At 41.0% G+C, this 23,308-nt stretch overlaps 2 protein-coding genes across 3 annotated transcripts in view; both read right to left on the reverse strand.

The window, feature by feature from the left end:
- Positions 1-23,308, reverse strand: part of LOC310721180 (craniofacial development protein 2-like) — a 437,392-nt gene that overhangs the window by 234,171 nt on the left and 179,913 nt on the right. The window contains exon 2 of one of the 2 annotated variants that reach the window (XM_083532576.1): positions 19,693-19,803. The exons of the other annotated variant lie outside the window; for it this stretch is intronic. The gene's annotated coding sequence lies outside the window, so the exon portion shown is untranslated. The remainder of the gene's footprint in view (positions 1-19,692; positions 19,804-23,308) is intronic. 2 annotated transcript variants of the gene reach the window in all.
- fbxw7 (F-box and WD repeat domain containing 7) overlaps positions 1-23,308 on the reverse strand; it is a 145,779-nt gene that overhangs the window by 72,387 nt on the left and 50,084 nt on the right. The gene's annotated exons all lie outside the window — the stretch shown is intronic.

Consider the following 23,308-nt stretch of genomic DNA (forward strand, 5'->3'; position numbering starts at 1 on the left):
CTGCATACATTCTAACTTGAAATGAAGACTGGGCGGTCAAAATTATCAGTTTCCAATCGGCTAGATTTGACTTGCGGCAAGAAAAAGAAGGACTAGCGCCTGGCATGAAAACAGACGAGCGCACCAACGTGAAAAATCTATCTGATGAGAAAATCGAGTGGCAACAGGCAGGAAACCTGAGACAGACACAGACAATGTCGATCAATAGGCAAGATTGATTATGCCATGGTGAGCCTCGCTGTAATAGGCTAAACGGTTAAATGTTCCCTACGGGGGCAATAGAGGTACCACCAGTTATTCGGTAACAAGCCCTTGATAAATAAACGCCGCTGCGCATCGCTAACCGAGTAATGAAGAACTTAAAGGTTTAACGGGCCGCCGCCTGGCACTGATATGCAACGCATTTAAAAATGGCCTGGGTGAGTCAGGTTTCGCACAGATGCAGACGTGATCCGAGCGCACAGCAGTTTGGAGACTCCGATGAATATAAACCCTAGTGTATTTTGCATGTTTACATCCCAGACAAGGCTGCTCAGCAAACAATGGGCTCTCGTTTAGTCTGGTTAGGTTCATATCTGCTGAGAGGCAAAGAAGAATGATGTATGTGCTACAGAATTATGTGCTGAGGGATTCAGAGTGTGCGATGGCCTCGAGGCAGCCAAGAGGCAGAAATCTGCTCGAGCCATAATGTTATTTTCAACATGTGCATTTACTGCAAAAACGGGGAAAGCCCAGCAGTGTAGTTGCTGCCTGTCAAATAACTATAGGGTCACGATATTGTATACAGGGGGGTCTTTGGTGATCGATATTGGCTTTGGCATCGCTGATCTCGCAGAATAATTTGCAATGTAAATGAGCATATTCAAGCAAATTCTTATCTATGCATCTACAAAGGTGATTGTAGTAATGTAACAAAAGCAGTCTTTAAGGCCCAATTATTTATTTATTTATTTATGTGTGTGTGTGTGTGTGTGTGTGTGTGTGTGTGTGTGTGTGTGTGTGTATATATTTGTGTGTGTGTATGTGTGTGTGTGTGTGTATATATATATATATATATATATATATATATATATATATATATATATATATACACACACACACACACATATATATATATATATATATATATATATATATATATATATATACAGTGGGAACGGAAAGTATTCAGACCCCCTTAAATTTTTCACTCTTTGTTATATTGCAGCCATTTGCTAAAATCATTTAAGTTCATTCTTCTTCCTCATGAATGTACACACAGCTCCCCATACTGACAGAAAAACACAGAATTGTTGACATTGTTGCAGATTTATTAAAAAAGAAAAACTGAAATATCACATGGTCCTAAGTATTCAGACCCTTTGCTGTGACACTCATATATTTAACTCAGGTGCTTTCCATTTCTTCTGATCATCCTTGAGATGGTTCTACACCTTCATTTGAGTCCAGCTGTGTTTGATTATACTGATTGGACTTGATTAGGAAAGCCACACACCTGTCTATATAAGACCTTCCAGATCACAATGCATGTCAGAGCAAATGAGAATCATGAGGTCAAAGGAACTGCCTGAAGAGCTCAGAGACAGAATTGTGGCAAGGCACAGATCTGGCCAAGGTTACAAAAAGATTTCTGCTGCACTTAAGGTTCCTAAGAGCACAGTGGCCTCCATAATCCTCAAATGGAAGACGTTTGGGACGACCAGAACCCTTCCTAGAGCTGGCCGTCCGGCCAAACTGAGCTATCGGGGGAGAAGAGCCTTGGTGAGAGAGGTAAAGAAGAACCCAAAGATCACTGTGGCTGAGCTCCAGAGATGCAGTCAGGAGATGGGAGAAAGTTGTAGAAAGTCAACCATCACTGCAGCCCTCCACCAGTCGGGGCTTTATGGCAGAGTGGCCCGACGGAAGCCTCTCCTCAGTGTAAGACACATGAAAGCCCGCATGGAGTTTGCTAAAAAACACCTGAAGAACTCCAAGATGGTGAGAAATAAGATTATCTGGTCTGATGAGACCAAAATAGAACTTTTTGGCCTTAATTCTAAGCGGTATGTGTGGAGAAAACCAGGCACTGCTCATCACCTGTCCAATACTGTCCCAACAGTGAAGCATGGTGGTGGCAGCATCATGCTGTGGGGGTGTTTTTCAGCTGCAGGGACAGGACGACTGGTTGCAATCGAGGGAAAGATGAATGCGACCAAGTACAGGGATATCCTGGACAAAAACCTTCTCCAGAGTGCTCTGGACCTCAGACTGGGCCGAAGGTTTACCTTCCAACAAGACAATGACCCTAAGCACACAGCTAAAATAACGAAGGAGTGGCTTCACAACAACTCTGTGACTGTTCTTGAATGGCCCAGCCAGAGCCCTGACTTAAACCCAATTGAGCATCTCTGGAAAAACCTAAAAATGGCTGTCCACCAACGTTTACCATCCAACCTGACAGAACTGGAGAGGACCTGCAAGGAGGAATGGCAGAGGATCCCCAAATCCAGGTGTGAAAGACTTGTTGCATCTTTCCCAAAAAGACTCCTGGCTGTATTAGATCAAAAGGGGGCTTCTACAAAATACTGAGCAAAGGGTCTGAATACTTAGGACCATGTGATATTTCAGTTTTTCTTTTTTTAATAAATCTGCAACAATGTCAACAATTCTGTGTTTTTCTGTCAGTATGGGGAGCTGTGTGTACATTCATGAGGAAGAAGAATGAACCTAAATTATTTTAGCAAATGGCTGCAATATAACAAAGAGTGAAAAATTTAAGGAGGTCTGAATACTTTCCGTACCCACTGTTATATATATATATATATATATATATATATATATATATATATATATATATATATATATATATATATATATATATATATACATACACACACATACACACACATACACACAAATATATACATACACACAAACACATATATATATACACACACACACACACACACACACACACACACACAAATAGCTCCTGACCTACGATGAATGGGTCCTGAAGACTATATAGGAACTTCAAAATATGGTAAGTCGAGACATGGCCAAGTCTCTCCAGGAGTCTTACAGTATGGTGATCGGTATAGGTTGGATACTGTATTGTTAATAATTAAACACATTACAGAACATTATTTAGCAAAAGAGCAATTTACACTACCATACAAATATGGATGCTTTATGCAAATATATGTTAATCATTAGTGGAAACCAAACTCGACAAAGCATGAAGACAAAATATCTTCTTGCAAATGTTTCAAAGTAATTACGGTGTTACGTAAATCATCAGTACGCCAAACGAAACTTTTGCTATGTTTCCACACGGACGGATTTAATTGCCGGATGTGCGCATTATGGTGGATTTTGGTGATCGATTTGAGACTTGCCGCATCAGTAAAGTTTTAATTTCTTCTCGTTTATATTTCTTTATATATATATTTTTTTATAAAAATGGTTAAAAGGAATCGCACGTTAATAAAAATTAGTGCCGTTAAAATGACTGTTCATTTTGACAGCCCCTACATGCACATGCGCGCACACACACAAAAAACATTCTCATCACAATTGGATAGTATTACCTACAGGACACTGATTAACTGATTGGGCAAAACACTAAAATTAACCACTTCATACCAGTGTAAATTAATTCTCAAATCCTATTGGTCAGAATCAATTCAACATCGGGCTCATTGACAGGGTCATGTCCGCATGTATAATTATAATAGAATATAAATGCATTGGTTTAACATTTTATAGAATGAGTCTCCCTCTGCCTACAGGATCTTATAAATACTGGAAAATACCAAAGCAGTAGAGCAGATAAACCTCGGCAGATGCCTGTAGGTTAAATCTTCATTTTCAAGCCTTTTTCATGGGCTGTTCATTTTACACGGTACAGGAGATTTAGTAGGGTGATCTTCAGGAAGCAACCTTATGATGAGTGTCCGCAAAGAAAATTGCTTTCTAAACCAGACTCTTAGCTCTGTTTAACCATTCTGTGATGTAGATGTATCGACTTTATTAGAAGCAAGAGTTGCTGCATTGTTTTCTCAGCCTGTAAGGGCAATGAAAAACGAGGTGCTGACAAGATGCTTCACATTCGCTGAGTCATACCTTAATGCCATCCCTCCCTACAGATTAAAACGCAAGGAGTATTTTGAGCCCAGCAAGATCATCTTCAGTTACTCTTGCTGGCTGCGAGGCGATGCTGAGAACCTGTGACACATGCCTGAGAGAGGAGGAAGCCTCTCGCCCACGCTAGCGGCGCTACAAGAAATGTCAGCGCCTTTTGGCAGCTTCACAGCAGGTGCACCAATTGGCATCATCCGTCTAATTTTGCAATGCGTTGTTTCACTTTCTGTTCAGAATTGTTTACATTGGGGTTCGGGGAGGGGGGGGTTCTGGCCCGGTCTCAGCACAAAAGGCCATCAAGTGTCCTCGGTGCTTTGGAAAATGTCACCATCTTTAATGACGGTAGGGAGACAGGACTCGAACGAATCGTTGCGCATCTACATCACATTGAGCCCCCCTCCGAACCTGATAAGCATTTGGATGAGATTCTGACCTCGGCCTTTAAGGTCAGCAATGCTGTTAGGCCTGCACAGGGAACATCGCACGTGAAACATCGACTGCACTGGATCGCTTACGTGTTACATGAGGTGAAGGTCTCGTATTCCATGCGTCTCATTTCAGGCCGACGAATAAACGAGGTCTGCTTCGTTTACATCCTCGATAAAACGGACTTAACCACGCGGTCTGGTTGCTCCCGCCGACTGCCATGCTCTGGAATGGTTCGGCTCAGAATAGATCCGCGCACATGCTTTAGCCTGCCGTTATTTGGAGCCCGAGCGCAATGGAATCCCAGCACCCCACTTGCGGGGGCGTATGGCTAGCAAGGTGAGGTAAAAAGAAGATATCAGCTGTTCGAGTGTACAAAAGAACACAATCGTGGTTAGGAACGTGTAAGATCAGGGAATACACAAGAAATTGTATACGAGGTGGTATCAAAAAGTTTGGAGACGAGTTTAGTAGCGCGCCAAAAGATGGTAGCGCAAGGCACAAAAAGTACCAACCTTCATAAGTCAATGTGGCAAAAGACAGGAGCTGCGCAACTAGTGCAATTCTGGTCACCAAGCTCTGCTCGCACGTGAGTTTCTCGCCGGAAACGGCGTGATCTCGCTTCCGCACCCACCCTACTCGCCAGAATTGGCTTCTGCAGACTTGAACTTCTTTCTGAAGATGAAGCTCAAAGTTCGCTGTTTTGACACCTTTGCTAAAATCCAGTGCGAATAGCAGAAGGTGCTTGTCATGCTTGGAAAAGAAGACTTCTAGATGTGGCATTAACGCTGGGGGCGCTGTATTGCCGTGCAAGGGGACTATTTTAAAGGTGATTGTGTGCAAACATAGATAAATAAAGTACTTCCTTCTAAACCATCTCCTATTTTGCAGTGTTTGAACAGGGAAGTCAAGTTCACAGATCACGGTCCACGATAACCATCCTGTAAATGATCCTGTCCCATGCTAGATACCCTCACAGGACTGTGGCAGAGAGCTGACCCAAAGCAAAAAGCTTTTTATTCGAGATGTTTTGACGGGTAGCATTTTTGTTCAATGCTCATGTTTAGCTCCGCTCATGTTTAGCTCCGATTAGCATTAATCGGAGGACATCGTGGAATGTTCAATTTTGCTGTGTATGTCATTTGCTGCCTTGTAATAAACTCCTTTTGTGTCAGCAGCGTGTTCCAGCGCCCGCCTAAATGGACGGCTCGGCCTTGCGCTTAATTTGAATAACCGCGATCCTTTTACACAAAAAAAGAGTTTAGACCAGGTAACAATCCACTTTGTATCATCGTTTACAACAGCGAGGCAAAAAATACGAGACTTTCCAAGGTCTTGTGACCTGTTCGTTAGGGAGAGGGAACTGATTGAGCCAACAATCCATTTCCCAGCCCTGGTTTTTCCCCCCTTGAGACTAAGATAAATATCTGGCATAGAAAGTCAAACACACAGTTTTAACAGTTAACTAGTTAAAAAAAAATCTTAAATCTAGAGACTTCGCTTGTCAGATTATTGCTTGTTTTATCTTTTCTTTTTTTGGTGAGCCCTCAATCTGATAAGTGGTAAACATACTCTATAAAAATTTATATATACATACAGCATATAAAAAATCACGAGCTTCGCCGCACCTTACAGTCAATTGCATCACTGGGCAAGAAATTCTAACTCTTAGGCGCTTTGGAAATTTTTCCACCAAACACCTCAGGCACTTTTCCAAGTAGATGGTGAAGCTTAAACATAGCAAGCAGAAACCCTTCAGGAGCAGTCAAGGAACCCCAGGGAGAGCCGCTGTGTCGAATCATTAAGCAGTGTTCGATTGTTTTATTTGAAGTGTGTCAGGAAGCTTCAGGAAACAATAAACATCCGGATTTCTCATCTCATGCCTGTGAGCCTTTTGAACAATTCTCAAGAAAGTACACCTGAAGTTAGTGTCGATGTCTTTATGAAACGTGCAAGAGGTGGTGATCTTTTTCTTGCCAGAACACAACGCAACAATTCAACAAAATCGTCGCCAGACCTTTGAGGGTTGCTCGGGGCAGAAGCATTGCTGCACACGTACCACCATCATGACGCCTAACTACCACACGCCAGCGCTTGTACACAAACCCCCTTTTCTCTCGGAGAGCTTGGAGAACACAAACAGCGCTTCAGACTAAGAAAAGATACAAACCAGTCGCAGCCGTTCGCATATCGACCACCACGTTTGTTTATCGATACTGAGAGCCTACCATTTAAACAAAAACAAAAAAACAGAGTGCACCTTATTTAAAGTTTGTATGCAAAGACAGGAATGTTATTTGTAAAATGATTTAAAAAAAAATTTTTATAAAATTTGAGCAAAGAACTCAGGTGGATTTAGAAAATCTGAGTTTAGTGTGAGGACGGGCAAAAAGAGAAAAAGTGATTAGACAAGAATTGAGTGTGTGTGTGTGTGTGTGTGTGTGTGTGTGTGTGTGTGTGTGTGTGTGCACGCGCGTACAGTGGCTATATAATTGTTTTTTGTTAATGATTTAACAAATTACACTGTTAAACGTATTACCGCATTGAGACAAACACACAACAGACAATTGTATGAAAAACTGACAACAGCATCTCATGGGGCGAGAGAAGCGGGCATCCTGTCAGCTTTCAATGTAACGCACGGAAAGATTTACGAGTAATTCGAATACAATATATGCTTCGTTTAGTCAATTTGACACAGAATTGTGTTTCCCCACGGATCATTATTACTGATGCACCACCCATTAAACTCTGGACCGCTCTGGGGTCTCGTTTAAAAACGTAGAGCGGAGCTAAAAACGTGCGTACGCCACTCCGGTATCACTGCTATCCGTGACGCTAACTCCCCTTCTGGCCTTCTTCAGGGGCGCAGTTTCTCCTGTCGAATTCGTTTTATTTGTATACATCACAACCTTTGCGTGGAAAGTGTCGCACGCACGTTTTTGGCCTTGTTTTGTGCGTATGCCACATTTATAAATAAGACTCCTGCACAGGTCAACACGAAAGACGCTGCAGAATAAAAAATGGAGGAAGGGGAAGAAAACATCGTACCATACGGTTACTGCTTTTAAAGTAATTAAAAAAAATTTTGATCATTTTTTATCTATAGATTTTTATTTGCATTTTGATGTAATATGGCAATTAAATGCCTTCAGATATTCTTGTATGAAATTTCAGCAATATAAATGTGTATTTAAAAAAAAAAAAAAAATGAAATATTTGTTCATTTTAAGAGAACAGTCTTATAATTTCATCTGAGAAAAGGATTTATACCGCTTGGCCAGGCAGAGGGACCGAGCTGGGAAGGATGTACTGCAAGTTAGAGCAATAAAGGATGGAGAGGGAAATGTGTTAACTAATGAGGAGAGTGTGTTGAGAAGGTGGAGGGAGTATTTTGAGCAGCTGATGAATGAGGAAAATCAGAGAGAGAGAAGGTTGGAGGATGTGGAGTTGGTGAAGCAGGATGTAGATAGGATAAGTTAGGAGGAAGTGAGAGCAGCGATTAAGAGGATGAAGAATGGAAAGTCGGTTGGACCAGATGACATACCGGTAGAAGCGTGGAGATGTTTAGGAGAGATGGCAGTGGAGTTTTTAACCAGATTGTTTAACAGGATTCTGGAAGGGGAGAGGATGCCTGAGGAATGGAGAAGGAGTGTGCTGGTACCGATCTTTAAGCATAAGGGAGATGTGCAGACCTGCAGTAACTACAGGGGAATTAAGTTGATCAGTCACACCATGAAGTTATGGGAAAGAGTAGTGGAAGCCAGGCTGAGAGAAGAGGTGACCATCTGTGAGCAACAGTATGGTTTCATGCCGAGGAAGAGCACCACAGATGCCTTATTTGCTTTGAGGATGTTGATGGAGAAGTATAGAGAAGGACAGAAGGAGCTGCATTGTGTAATTGTGGATTTAGAGAAAGCGTACGACAGGGTGCCGAGAGAGGAGTTGTGGTATCGTATGAGGAAGTCAGGTGTGTCAGAGAAGTATGTGAGGGTGGTGCAGGACATGTATGAGGACAGTGTAACGGCAGTGAAGTGTGCAGTAGGAAAGACAGACTGGTTCAGGGTGAAGGTTGGACTGCATCAAGGATCGGCCCTGAGCCCTTTCCTGTTTGCAGTGGTGATGGACAGGTTGACGGACGAGGTCAGACAGGAGTCTCCCTGGACTATGATGTTTGCAGATGATATTGTGATTTGTGGTGAGAGTAGAGAGCAGGTTGAGAAGAGCCTGGAGAGGTGGAGATATGCGCTTGAGAGAAGGGGAATGAAAGTCAGTAGGAGTAAGACAGAGTACATGTGTGTGAATGAGAGGGAGGGCAGTGGAGTGATGCGGTTGCAGGGAGAAGAGGTGGAGAAGGTGGAGGAGTTCAGGTACCTGGAGTCAACAGTGCAAAGTAATGGAGAGTGTGTTAGAGAAGTAAAGAAAAGAGTGCAGGCAGGGTGGAGTGGGTGGAGAAGAGTGACAGGAGTGATTTGTGATAGTAGGGTATCTGCAAGAATGAAAGGGAAAGTTTATAGGACTGTGGTGAGACCTGCGATGTTGTATGGACTAGAGACAGTGGCATTGAGTAAAAGACAGGAGGTGGAGCTGGAGGTAGCAGAGCTGAAGATGTTAAGGTTTTCGTTGGGAGTGACGAGGATGGACAAGATTAGAAATGAGTTTATTAGAGGGACAGCACATGTAGGATGTTTTGGTGACAAGGTGAGGGAGGCGAGATTGAGATGGTTTGGACGTGCAGAGAAGGGACATGAATTATATTGGTAGAAAAATGCTGAAGATGGAGCCACCAGGTAGGAGGAAAAGAGGAAGGCCAAGGAGGAGGTTCATGGATGTGGTGAGGGAAGACATGCAGGTAGTTGGTGTGAAAGAGGCAGATGTAGAGGACAGGGTGGTATGGAGACGGATGATCCGCTGTGGCGACCCCTAATGGGAGCAGCCGAAAGAAGAAGAAGTAGTCTTATAATTTCATCTCATTTTAATAAAGATGCAGCCCTAATAAAATATATATATTTCGGAAAATGCCGGACAGTAGAGGGTCAACCAACAGCAGAAAAAGTGTGCGTTCAAAGCATATGAGCATTTTATATGAAATGCAACAAAGAAAACTGTACCTAGAAGTTGCAAAGCGGAGTTTGTGTGAAATGGAAGTAGCACAGTGATGCACGAGCACATAAAAAGAAAACACGAGTTACGGATGAAGGCGAAACATCAGCACGGTAAGTAAAAACTGTAGAATCCTCATCATGTGAAAATGGTGTAGAATAATGAAGTGCTATTGTGTAAACTATCTTCATGACAGTCGCACTGGATCTGTTCTGTCGTGACTCGTGAGCATCAGGTTGCACGATCGGCTCGCTCGCAACATCGTGATGAATTCTATATATATATATAAAAGGCTACTTTATTAAAGCTTGTATTTAGTTCTAAAATATTTCCTCGGTTTTCTATCAAAGAGGTGATGAAATGAGTCCTCAGTAATCCTCACGAATTTCCAAACACAATTTATTTAGCTTTATAACCTGGGCATATTTATTTCATAAATAACTATATATTTAGCTTTCAAGCTCCATACTATATATATATATATATATATATATATAAAAAAATATTAATGAAATGTAACAATTTCACATAAAATTACAAAAGATTCAGTACAAAAAAAAGATCAAAGATTTTTTTTCAAGGAATAAGTGATCTGTAAATGTTCCAGAAAAGGATGTGTTTTGTTTAATAATATTTATTAACATACGATAAACAGCAATATTTTACTATTTTTGTTACTTTTGGTATGTGGAGTCTGGAATAATTAAAGCCGCATGAGAGGGTGTAAAGTCATAATTATGTGTGAAATGAAGTAGGGTGTAATTTAGGATCACAGATGATGACTGGGAAGAAATATGTATGCAAATTTCAATGTCATTACTGACTACTAAGCCGGTAATTACATACATGAGTGCAGGTTTCCTCTGAGCGTGACTGCTGTGCATTCCTACAAAGCTTCCATTTGGATTTCACCTGCTTTAGGACCAGGATTAGGTCAGGAGGGTGCAGTGGGTAGGAAAATGGGCGGCGGGGGGGGGGGGGGGGGTGTCAAGGTGCAAATGGCTCGGGGATGGTAACTGTGCCTGGAGCATAGCTGAGATGGGCAGGACAGGATCGTTTTACCCGAACGGCATGACGGTGTAGGGTGGGAGAGGAAACCAATATGGTCTCTAGGGCAAAGTTGTTGAACCTGTTGTCCGATCGTAATGAGCATAGAGGAACGGTTTTGGGCATATTCTAAATTTGAAGGCAGACGAGTGCTGAAAAGCCTTGCACAGTGCGCGAGTTGTTTAAAGTCCGCTTGCTGTATTACATTTGTTTGACTTAACAGTTCAAACCCACAGAGCCTGTTATTCCTTAATATTTCCAGGTTGCTGTACTTGTACTGGACATCTCAGTCAAAAATCCAATAAACCTCTCACCCAGTGAATAAAGTGAAGGTCAGGAGCTGTCAAATTTGTCCGAAATAATGACTGCTCTTCTTAACAGAATCGACTTTATCTCGATTGATTAAGTAGCGCCGGAAATAACGGGGCTAACCTAGAGAGTGTCGGCTGAACAGAACGCACAGAGATAGAGAGCATTATTGGTAAGATAACGCAGAATATTGCACCATGCTTCCTAAGAGAATATAGATTTGGGTCATAAATATTTGAAGGCAGGTGTGAGATATGGAAATATATCTTCTACCTTGGAATTTTATTTATTTTATGACAAATTTTTCAAGCCCAGTGGTGTTGAATAATTTGAAACAACCTTTGCCACTTGGGTCCAAACTTTTGGATGGCAAGGAAGATGATGGCATTAATTAGTCATCAGAGCTCGACTTCTCAAACTAGAAGCAAAACGATTTTAAGATCAAGCTTGCTTCAGCAGCAGGTCGAGGGCCGTTCGCTCTGAGAATGGAAATGTTTTAAAACCAGAGAACCCGATTCTCCGTTCTATTAAAAATGGTGGTCTAGTGTACAAGCAATCGTGTAGAGTAACGTGATTGGTCCAGAGGATCAGGTTACTCCTGTTTTAGGTTTCAAGATAGTAGCCATACATGGTACTGGAACTCTCCAGTTTCATTAAAAGGGAATTGCTGATTCACTGATCCACTGTTAGGTCTTCAGTGTGAACACCCCCAAAACAATTCCATAATCAGACCTGGGGGTGGGACCTAGATGTCCTAACATTTCCTTAAATCCGAGACGTGCTCAAAATGACGGCAAACTTCGAGAAGAATCAAATGAATCATCTTTGACAAGCCCCGAGCCGGTGTGCGTTTTTTGTTCCAAGCTGCAAGCGAGACAGGAACTTCTCCTTTAAGTTCTGTGGATTCTGAGGAATGAACTTTTGGTGCTGAAGCTCTGGGGATCCCACTTCTATTGGCCCACAGAGGCAGAGAGAAATTCAAACTATTCCATTCAGTGAAGCCAGCTGCTGCCTCTGAAGTTAGTCAACACTTTCATGGTAGACTGAAAGGAAGCTCCCTTAAGCAAAAATTTTCGTCTGTAAGTGCGAGCCAACAGCAGGGGGAAAGTCTGGAGAAGGCACAAAAGCCGTAATCCGACTGGAGACTCTCGAATCTCGGTCTGCGCCTGGTTTGAGACGGCAAGAACAAAGCCGACCGCAAGAGAAACTTGGGTTTTGAACATGAGCTAAACTAGAGAATAAAAGGCAGTTTCCCCCCACCCCCCCTTAAGGTTTGCACTGAAGTCATATCTTGAATTTTAAGTTTGTCTTCAGGGGGGGATAGACAGAAAGGACATTTTATAATATTGTGCCCTCCCCCCCTCTGTGCGAAAAGCAGCAGGGTTCGCTGTTGTGAACGTCTGCACACCGGGAGCTCAACGCTGTAGAACAACCTCTCCAGAAATCCTTCTTCAGTTCTGAGATTCAGGCTATAACTTTGGGTTCTGGGTGTGGGTTTTTGTGGTTCCTTATTGGTTTGCACACCTCAACATTTTTTTATCTGTAATTAACGAACATTCGGTGCAACCCAGATGAGGATTGGTTTCCTCTCTAGGTTTCTCGAGGTTTCTTCCTTATGCCATCTCGGGGAGTTTTTCCTTACCACAATCGCTCATCAGGGACAATTTATAAAGAACAACCTGTTCATTTTTATCACCGCATTAACTGTGTAAAGCTGCTTTGAGACAACGTTCATTGTTAAAAGCGCTAAACAAATAAAAATGAATTGAAATAAACAACATTAAATATATAACGGAACAAACTGATAAAAAAAATTTACAACAATGCGCTTAATAATACATTTCAAAAATCCATGGTTTAAGAAAAAATTCAACCCTTTAGGATGTTCTCCTACAGGGAAACATCTTAATAAACTTAATATTTGAGTGAAAGGAAAATAAATTACCCGGTTAATGTATTTTTCTTTCACTCAAATATTAAGTTGCTAAAATCGTGCAAGGAAAATAAATGAACCGTTTAATAGCCAGAAGTTCTTACACAATGTCCAATCATGACCCAGTGTAGTCTTAAGTGCAACCTCAAAACGCATCACTAGCATTTTCAGCCTCGAGCACGTCTTTCAGCTTTCTGATTCAAGAGCGTAAACCTGTAATTAGACTCTCTGACGAACCAAAGTGTACGAGGGGCATCGGTAGTCTTGTAACTAATCCACCAGAGTTTTCTGTTTCTGAAAAATTAAGACTACACTTTACTTAATAGGTCGCATACCTCTGTGCTCGTCTCTGTCTGTAGGCTACTTTCCAATATGTTTAAATTCTCGTTGTCAATCTTTTGAATTCTGAATTGAATAGCAGTGGTGGACAGTAATGAAGTCAATGTAATTCGTTACTGTGTTTAGGTAGTTTTTTTGTGTAAATGTACTTTACTGAAGTATTTCCATTTGAGGAGACATTTCCTTCACTACGTTTCAAAGTCAAATAAGGTTTTGGGCTCATGATCACTGTAATAGATATCAATCAGTGTTTGACTACAGGGTTTCTTCAGGTTTCACAAAGTCAAATTTAAGACTTGAGACTTTTCCGAATGAAATTTAAGACCAATATCAAATCAAAACCACACAAATATTTTGTTGGCACAACAAAAATTAGGACCAGTTTTAAATGATTTAACACCTAGAAGAGCGAATTTAAGAGTTTTTAAAGCCTGAAATTTAGATTGTTTTTATTTTTTATTAAGACCCCGTAGAAACTCTGGACTCATTATTATTAATTAATAGATTGGTATGCTAAGAGTAGCATTAGAGTCTTTTCACATTAACTGGGTTGATTAAGTAAAGAGGTCTTATGACAAAATTTATAATAGGAACATTGCAGCCATAATAAATCATAATACTTTGGATCCTTAAGTACATTTAACTTTTACTAAAGTGAAAGTGAGAAACTGAGACTTTTACTGTTTTTCAATCTGCTCTTAAAACTTACTTTTATGTAAATGATTGTGATGTTTATGAAATTGTTTTAATTACTATTAATTAATTTTTACTTATTTGATTATTCTCATTATTTTCCTGATTTATATTATTAATAATATCTATATATTTATATATTTATCTCTATATACACTACAGACCAAAAGTTTGGACACACCTCAAAGAGTTTTCTTTATTTTCATGACTATAAAATTGTAGAGCCTGAAGGCATTAAGGGCTATTTGACCAAAAAGGAGAGTGATGGGGTGCTGCGCCAGATGACCTGGCCTCCACAGTCACCGGACCTGAACCCAATCGAGATGGTTGGCCAACAAGTGCCAAGCATCTCTCGGGGAACTCCTTCAAGACTGTTGGAAGACCATTTCAGGTGACTACCTCTTGAAGCTCATCAAGAGAATGCCTAAAGTGTGCAAAGCAGTAATCAAAGCAAAAGGTGGCTACTTTGAAGAACCTAGAATATGACATTTTTCAGTTGTTTCACACTTTTTTGTTATGTATATAATTCCATATATAATTCCACATGTGTTAATTCATAGTTTTGATGCCTTCAGTGTGAATCTACAATTTTCATAGTCATGAAAATAAAGAAAACTCTTTGAATGAGAAGGTGTGTCTATCTATATATATAAATAATTTCTCATCTTTATTGAAATTTGTATATTTTTTTCTTTTATGTTTTACAGTTTTCAAATCTGATTTTAAAAAACACATGTAATTTATTTTGATATTTATTTATATATATTTTTTAACTTATTTTATTATGCAAAAAAATTTTCTTATTACTATTTTATATATATATATATACAGTGGGTACGGAAAGTATTCAGACCCCCTTAAATTTTTCACTCTTTTTTATTTTGCAGCCACTTGCTAAAATCATTTAAGTTCGTTTCTTTTCCTCATGAATGTACACACAGCACCCTATATTGACAGAAAAACACAGAATTGTTGACACTGTTGCAGATTTATTAAAAAAGAAAAACTAAAATATCACATGGTCCTAAGTATTCAGACCCTTTGCTCAGTATTTAGTAAAAGCACCCTTTTGATCTAATACAGCCATGAGTCTTTTTGGGAAGGCTGCCACAAGTTTTTCACACCTGGATTCAGGGATCCTCTGCCATTCCTCCTTGCAGATCCTCTCCAGTTCTGTCAAGTTGGACGGTAAACGTTGGTGGACAGCTATTTTTAGGTCTCTCCAGAGATGCTCAATTGGGTTTAAGTCATTGCTCTGGCTGGGCCATTCAAGAACAGTCACGGAGTTGTTGTGAAGCCACTCCATCGTTATTTTAGCTGTGTGCTTAGGGTCATTGTCTTGTTGGAAGGTAAACCTTCAGCCCAGTTTGAGGTCCAAAGCACTCTGGAGAAGGTTTTCGTCCAGGATATCCCTGTGCTTGGCCGCATTCATCTTTCCCTTGATTGCAACCAGTCGTCCTGTCCCTGCAGCTGAAAAACACCCCCACAGCATGATGCTGCCACCACCATGCTTCATTGTTGAGACTGTACTGGACAGGTGATGAGCAGTGCCTGGTTTTCTCCACACATACCGCTTAGAATTAAGGCCAAAAAGTTCTATCCTGGTCTCATCAGACCAGAGAATCTTATTTCTCACCATCTTGGAGAACTCCATGCAGGTTTTCATGTGTCCTGCACTGAGGAGAGGCTTCCGTCGGGCCACTCTGCTATAAAGCCCCACTGGTGAAGGGCTGCAGTGATGGTTGACTTTCTACAACTTTCTCCCATCTCCCGACTGCATCTCTGGAGCTCAGCCACAGTGATCTTTGGGTTTTACTTTACCTCTCTCACCAAGGCTCTTCTCCCCCGATAGCTCAGTTTGGCCGGTCGGCCAGCTCTAGGAAGGGTTCTGGTCGTCCCAAACGTCTTCCATTTGAGGATTATGGAGGCCACTGTGCTCTTAGGAACCTTAAGTGCAGCAAAAACATTTTTGGAACCTTGGCCAGATCTGTGCCTTGCCACAATTCTGTCTCTGAGCTCTTCAGGCAGTTCCTTTGACCTTAATGATTCTCATTTGCTCTGACATGCATTGTGATCTGTAAGGTCTTATATAAACAGGTGTGTGGCTTTCCTAATCAAGTCCAATCAGTATAATCAAAAATTTCTGGACTCAAATGAAGGTGTAGAACCATCTCAAGGATGATCAGAAGAAATGGAGAGCACCTGAGTTAAATATATGAGTGTCACAGCAAAGGGTCTGAATACTTAGGACCATGTGATATTTCAGTTTTTCTTTTTTAATAAATCTGCAAAAAGGTCAACAATTCTGTGTTTTTCTGTCAGTATGGGGAGCTGTGTGTACATTCATGAGGAAAAGAAATGAACTTAAATGATTTTAGCAAATGGCTGCAATATAACAAAAAGTGAAAAATTTAACGGGGTCTGAATACTTTCCGTACCCACTGTATATATGTGTGTGTGTGTGTGTGTGTGTGTGTGTGTGTGTGTGTGTGTGTGTGTGTGTGTGTGAGTGAGTGAGTGAGTGAGTGAGTGAGTGAGTGAGTGAGTGAGTGAGTGAGTGAGTGAGTGAGTGAGTGAGTGAGTGAAAAATGACTAATAAGCACTCAACAGTGGGTTTTTTTTTATAGCTCCTTTAAAAGTGGCATATATATATATATATATATATATATATATATATATATATATATATATATATATATGCATATATATATTATATGCATATATATATATATATATATATATGCTAAAGGAGCTATAAAAAAAAAAAAAAAAACACTGTTGAATGCTTATTAGTCATTTTTTGGAGTTTGCACTTCTGCTCTATTTTAGACACAAACCGTCAACTCTGAAACAAACCACAATGGCAGAATCACGATATGGAAATATAGTGGCTACTAGACTCCACGAACGCCATGAGCACCAGGTTCTTATTTTTGTTTGTCAGTGATGTGTGGCCTCGGAGCATCTTTCAAAACTATATAAAGCTCGTTCTTTAGTCCCGGAGGATGGTAGAGATTCCTCAAAAGGGTGCGCCGTGTTTAAGCTGTCTGAAAACAACGGTAGACCTTTCACTCACTTTCAACACCAAAAACAACAAATGCCACGGTGACCATAGTGCCAGTTGTCAAGATAGAGTCTTGCGACAGTTCGGCTACGTCTAAAAAGAAATACCGGCTTTAAGGAAAATAAGCATTCTTATAGATCCACGCCCTTTTTGCGTCGTCCCGCACGAGCCTAAAAATAGAGCGCTGGCTTTTTAAGGTCATCTGTTCGCATCTTCGATGCTGCTAAACGAGGAGTGGTGTGACGGCTTATCGGTGCTAGCATGCACTCTGTGGCTAAAAGCATTATCTCAGGACAGAAAAGGCACAGGAACCCGACTTGGCTGCTCAGCCGTGTACAGGCCTCGTTAGAGCAGACAACTCGGACGCGAACGCAGACGTCTGACTTGGCCGAACTGTCTGCAAAAGACTTTGGAAGTGCCATTAAAATGACAGCAGCGCAGCACATGGTGACAACTTATAACACGCTGCTATATTCAGTCCACTTCTTCCGCCAGACCAATTGCTGTCATTGTTCGTGACAGCGACAGGGAAGCCGGAGGTGTAAGCATGAATCATAATTTTTAAAATATGAACTCTTGATTGTTCAGGGCTCCGTCTCAGGTACTTCATTTCTTCAGCAATGAGCGTTTCTACTGCAAGCGTGCCTAAGAAACGAAATGCCTAATCACGTGTCAGCGGGTGATTATATGTGCGAAGTTGAAGATTTTCACAGGGAACGAAATAGAATTTGAATAGGTATCAAACGAGCTCTTTTGTTTAGTGCGCACCTCTAAACTAGTGAATAAAGCAGACACTCTTACAGATGAGCCATTTCAAGGTAGGACGCCAGTCAATCTCCGGGTATTCGATCAACAAAATGGCTGCCGCCGTGACCTAACTAGGACACCGGCCAATCAAAGTCAGACTCACCCGTCTGCGACAGAAAGGCAGGCTCTGTGCGATGATGGTGCTAAATATCTCCAACACACTCTGTGAAGGCTCATTGGTCCCTTCCTTGTGGTCCAAAAACTCTAAAGCGGGGCTCTCAGGTGGAGTGGGTGGAGCCTTTTCCTTGGGCGAGGATTTGGGCATTTTCTTCTTGTAATTGCTGAAAGATGAAAAGCGTAGGATGGAGCAATGCCGGAGTAGTGCCAAGTAGTCCAGTGAACTAGTAAGTCATATCCCGAAGGAAGGAAAATAAAGAGTCTGTTGTCCTTATCTTCTAACAAGGTTGGATGAAATGAAGAGCTCGAGAACTACCTGGATCTTGTGTGCCGAATCAAAAACCTTAAAAGATTCACTCCGACTAATGTGAAGACCAGGTTCTAACTGGCTCTGTATAGCCACAGACAGTTCAACCTGACAGCTCTCAGCCCCCTTTAAAATATCCCAGGGTGTGATGTAAGCAGCGAGCCTGGCAGCTGCTCTTCTTTCTAAAGCTCTTTTCACCCCCACCCTGGGAATTCGGACACTTGGTTACTGCCCCAGCTTGAGCCCTGACCAATAGCAAGAAATTTGGTCAGCGGCTTATTTGGCCCTAGACATCAATTGTCCAAATGAGCTTCCTGATTTAACGAGCAGCCATGGCAGTAATAAGGGGACACCACTACGCACAAAAGATCGCTAAATCCTAGAAATGCCGTTAAACGAAGATTATTCGAGATGCAGAATGGCAACCGTGTCGTCCATTAGATCTCAAATGAGACGTATTGTTTAATATCAAACTAATTAGTCCAAACAATTGTTAGAATAATTTTTTTTATATATAACTCAATGTTTGATTTTACATAGAGCTACTGGTTTTCTCCCAATAAGTGAATCAACAGCCTATGACAATTTCTGTGAATAAAAATGCGAAGAAAAAAAAGATTTATATAAATATTAAGGTGCATGAATAAATCCAACGACCGTGACAGAGTGACATTTCGCTTTCCATGATCCGTGACTGACACGGGAGCATCTTTGCGGCAGGGGTTGAAATATTTAACAATCTCTGGGAGATTCTGTAAAGGTAAATTCTGCTCTAATTGCATTCTGTACATCGGTGGTGCGCTGTACTTTAGCCGGTTTCATTTGATCTGCCGACATGTGAAATGCAAATCTTGTCTGTCTTATTATTATTATTATTTTATTTTTTTTAAGGTTTCTGCTTCTTCTTCTTCTTCTTTTGGCTTCTTCTTCTTGTCCATCCTCGTTAACTCCCAACAAAAACCTCAACATCTTCAGCTCTGCTACCTCCAGCTCCACCTCCTGTCTTTTACTCAATGCCAATGTCTCTAGTCCATACAACATCGCAGGTCTCACCACAGTCCTATAAACTTTCCTTTTCATTCTTGCAGATACCCTACTATCACAAATCACTCCTGCTATCACTCTTCTCCACCCACTCCACCCTGCCTGGATTCTTTTCTTCACTTTTCTAACACACTCTCCATTACTTTGCACTGTTGACCCCCAGGTACCTGAACTCCACCACCTTCTCCACCTCTTCTCCCTGCAACTGCACCACTCCACTGCCCTCCCTCTCATTCACACACATGTACTCTGTCTTGCTCCTACTGACTTTCATTCCCCTTCTCTCCAGCACGTACTGCTCACTACTCAAAACCACAAATCACAATATCATCCGCAAACATTATAGTCCAGGGAGACTCCTGTCTGACCTCGTCCGTCAACCTGTCCATTACCACTGCAAACAGGAAAGGGCTCAGAGCCGATCCTTGATGCAATCCAACCTTCACCTTGAACCAGTCTGTCGTTCCTACTGCACACTTCACTGTTGTCACACTGTCCTCATACATATCCGGCATCACCCTTACATACTTCTCTGACACACCTGACTTCCTCATAAAATACCACAAATCCTCTCTTGTAAATGTTTTGATACGTTTCTTTCTATATGTTTGTGTGATGTTCTGTCCATCGTGGCTTTAAAACGTTGTGAGGAATCGTTTTACGAATGTTTATTCGCATCGCATTTCGACATTCAACAATGTTAAAAAAGGATTAAAATGACATCACCTGTTTTGTCCATCGCTTGACAGGCAGTTTTGGTCACTTTATTAGAAAGTTGTTTCTGTATGTTGTGTGTAAAAGAAAATAAAAGTTGTCCTACCCATTTGTTGACTACCAGGTGTTGCTCGCCCCCCCACCCCACACACACGATTCAAGTTGACTATCAGTTGACTGTAGGCAAGGCTATGATTTTCATTTGACTATGTAAATCCCTAGTCAGGGATTCCCGTTTTTTTTTTATTTTTTTTTTATATATATATACACACACACACACACACACACACACATACATATACATACATACACACACACACACACTCGCCATCTATATCTATATATCTATATCTATATCTATATATATATACACACACACACAGTGAGGAAAATAAGAATTTGAACACCCTGCTATTTTGCAAGTTCTCCCACTTAGAAATCATGGAGGGGTCTGAAATTGTCATCGTAGGTGCATGTCCACTGTGAGAGACATAATCTAAAAAAAAATCCACAAATCACAATATATGATTTTTAAACTATTTATTTGTATGATACAGCTGCAAAAAAGTATTTGAACACCTGTCTATCAGCTAGAATTCTGACCCTCAAAGACCTGTTAGTCTGCCTTTAAAATGTCCACCTGCACTACATTTATTATCCTAAATTAGATGCACCTGTTTAAGGTCGTTAGCTGCATAAAGACACCTGTCCACCCCATACAATCAGTAAGAATCCAACTACTAACATGGCCAAGACCGAAGAGCTGTCCAAAGACACTAGAGATAAAATTGTACACCTCCACAAGGCTGGAAAGGGCTACGGGGAAATTGCCAAGCAGCTTGGTGAAAAAGGTCCACTGTTGGAGTAATCATTAGAAAATGGAAGAAGCTAAACATGACTGTCAATCTCCCTCGGACTGGGGCTCCATGCAAGATCTCACCTTGTGGGGTCTCAATGATCCTAATTAAGGTGAGAAATCAGCCCAGAACTACACGGGAGGAGCTGGTCCCACCGTTTCCAAGGTAACTGTTGGTAATACACTAAGACGCCATGGTTTGAAATCATGCATGGCACGGAAGGTTCCCCTGCTTAAACCAGCACATGTCCAGGCACGTCTTAAGTTTGCCAATGACCATTTGGATGATCCAGAGGAGTCATGGGAGAAAGTCATGTGGTCAGATGAGACCAAAATAGAACTTTTGGGTCATAATTCCACTAAAAGTGTTTGGAGGAAGAAGAATGATGAGAACCATCCCTACTGTGAAGCATGGGGGTGGTAGCATCATGCTTTGGGGGTGTTTTTCTGCACATGGGACAGGGCGACTGCACTGTATTAAGGAGAGAATGACCGGGGCCATGTATTGCGAGATTTTGGGAAACAACCTCCTTCCCTCAGTTAGAGCATTGAAGATGGGTCGAGGCTGGGTCTTCCAACATGACAATGACCCGAAGCACACAGCCAGGATAACCAAGGAGTGGCTCTGTAAGAAGCATATCAAGGTTCTGCCGTGGCCTAGCCAGTCTCCAGACCTAAACCCAATAGAGAATCTTTGGAGGGAGCTCAAACTCTGTGTTTCTCAGCGACAGGCCAGAAGCCTGACTGATCTAGAGAAGATCTGTGTGGAGGAGTGGGCCAAAATCCCTCCTGCAGTGTGTGCAAACCTGGTGAAAAACTACAGGAAACGTTTGACCTCTGTAATTGCAAACAAAGGCTACTGTACCAAATATTAACATTGACTTTCTCAGGTGTTCAAATACTTATTTGCAGCTGTATCATACAAATAAATAGTTAAAAAATCATACATTGTGATTTCTGGATTTCTTTTTTTAGATTATGTCTCTCACAGTGGACATGCACCTACGATGACAATTTCAGACCCCTCCATGATTTCTAAGTGGGAGAACTTGCAAAATAGCAGGGTGTTCAAATACTAATTTTTCTCACTGTGTGTGTGTGTGTGTGTATGTATGTATGTATGTATGTATATATATATATATATATATATATATATATATATATACATACACATATACACACACATACATACACACACACAAACACACACACACACACACACACAAATGAATACATTTGAATATTAAATAGTATTAGTCAGCAAGTTTAGAATAAAAAAGTTGAACAATTGTGAACGAAACCCGTCCCTGAATCCACCACAGGGAAACAAATATCACACTGTAAACTGACAAAACAACATTCATGCTCCCATATGGCGTGTTATCAAAACACTGCCTACAGTCCTGATGACTTATACTCCTTCCCTAGTTTCATTTCCAGCTCGTGACTCAGATCACTGACGCAACAGTTTAGCACCGAGCCACTTTACCCGCACTATCATTCATCAGTTTATTTCCATTCATTTCTTTTGCCTCAATTGTCGCGGTATAAGGCATACGCTAAATAACGGCAAGGCAGAAAATAAAGCGTAAAATTTTCCATGTAATCGTAAAACATTGAAGGCCAGAAAGATTTCCACACTATAAAGCTCATCCTGATTTGGAAAGTATCCAGAAAAAGCACCTGGGGTACCAGAATCATTCTTTCTGAGCTGACAAATCAAGATGTCTACAACTCATATGGTAGGTGGTACTTAAGTCAGGCTAAATTTCACAGCTCAGTGACTCAGCATCACATGGAGTAAAAATAAATAAATAAATAAAACAATGCTAGATGCAGGCCAAACTCTAAAATACTATTAATTACTATTTAATTTTGCTTTGGGGTTTTGCTAATCCACACAGCATTAATTTTGTGGCAGTAATACAAGTTTGAAGGGTATTACTCTGTTGTTTTACTGTACTCTAACACAAGTTTAATGTGTGAGCCTATTAACCAATGCTAGTTCATGACATAGCATGTGTAGCATGTTAAGCTGTATGCTAATCTCCTTATTACGAAACCAGTTAGCACGTTCAGTGGCTCACTAGGATGTATGATACCTACAAGATAATTTTGCATTTGTATCATGACAAAACTTGATGGATTTAGGCTCCTAACTAAAATAACTACTTTATTCTTTTTTTATGGACAGTTTGGACGAATCGTAAGAAAGAGGTCCAGCTTTGGTGCCCCCTGTAGGCTTAAATAAACAAATAAATAAATAAATAAATAAATAAATACAATGATTATTTGTTACAGTCATTCAAGCCCAGTCCCATTTCCAGTCATATTCGTTTCACCTGATACCAAAAATACCTAAAAGCAAGTCTTGGCTTTTCTTTGTTCCCTGTTGCTCTTAAAGTGCCGTTTTTCCAGAACCGGCGT

Source organism: Silurus aristotelis (genome assembly GCF_946808225.1).
Source record: "Silurus aristotelis genome assembly, chromosome: 27".
NCBI classification, from domain to species: Eukaryota; Metazoa; Chordata; class Actinopteri; order Siluriformes; family Siluridae; genus Silurus; species Silurus aristotelis.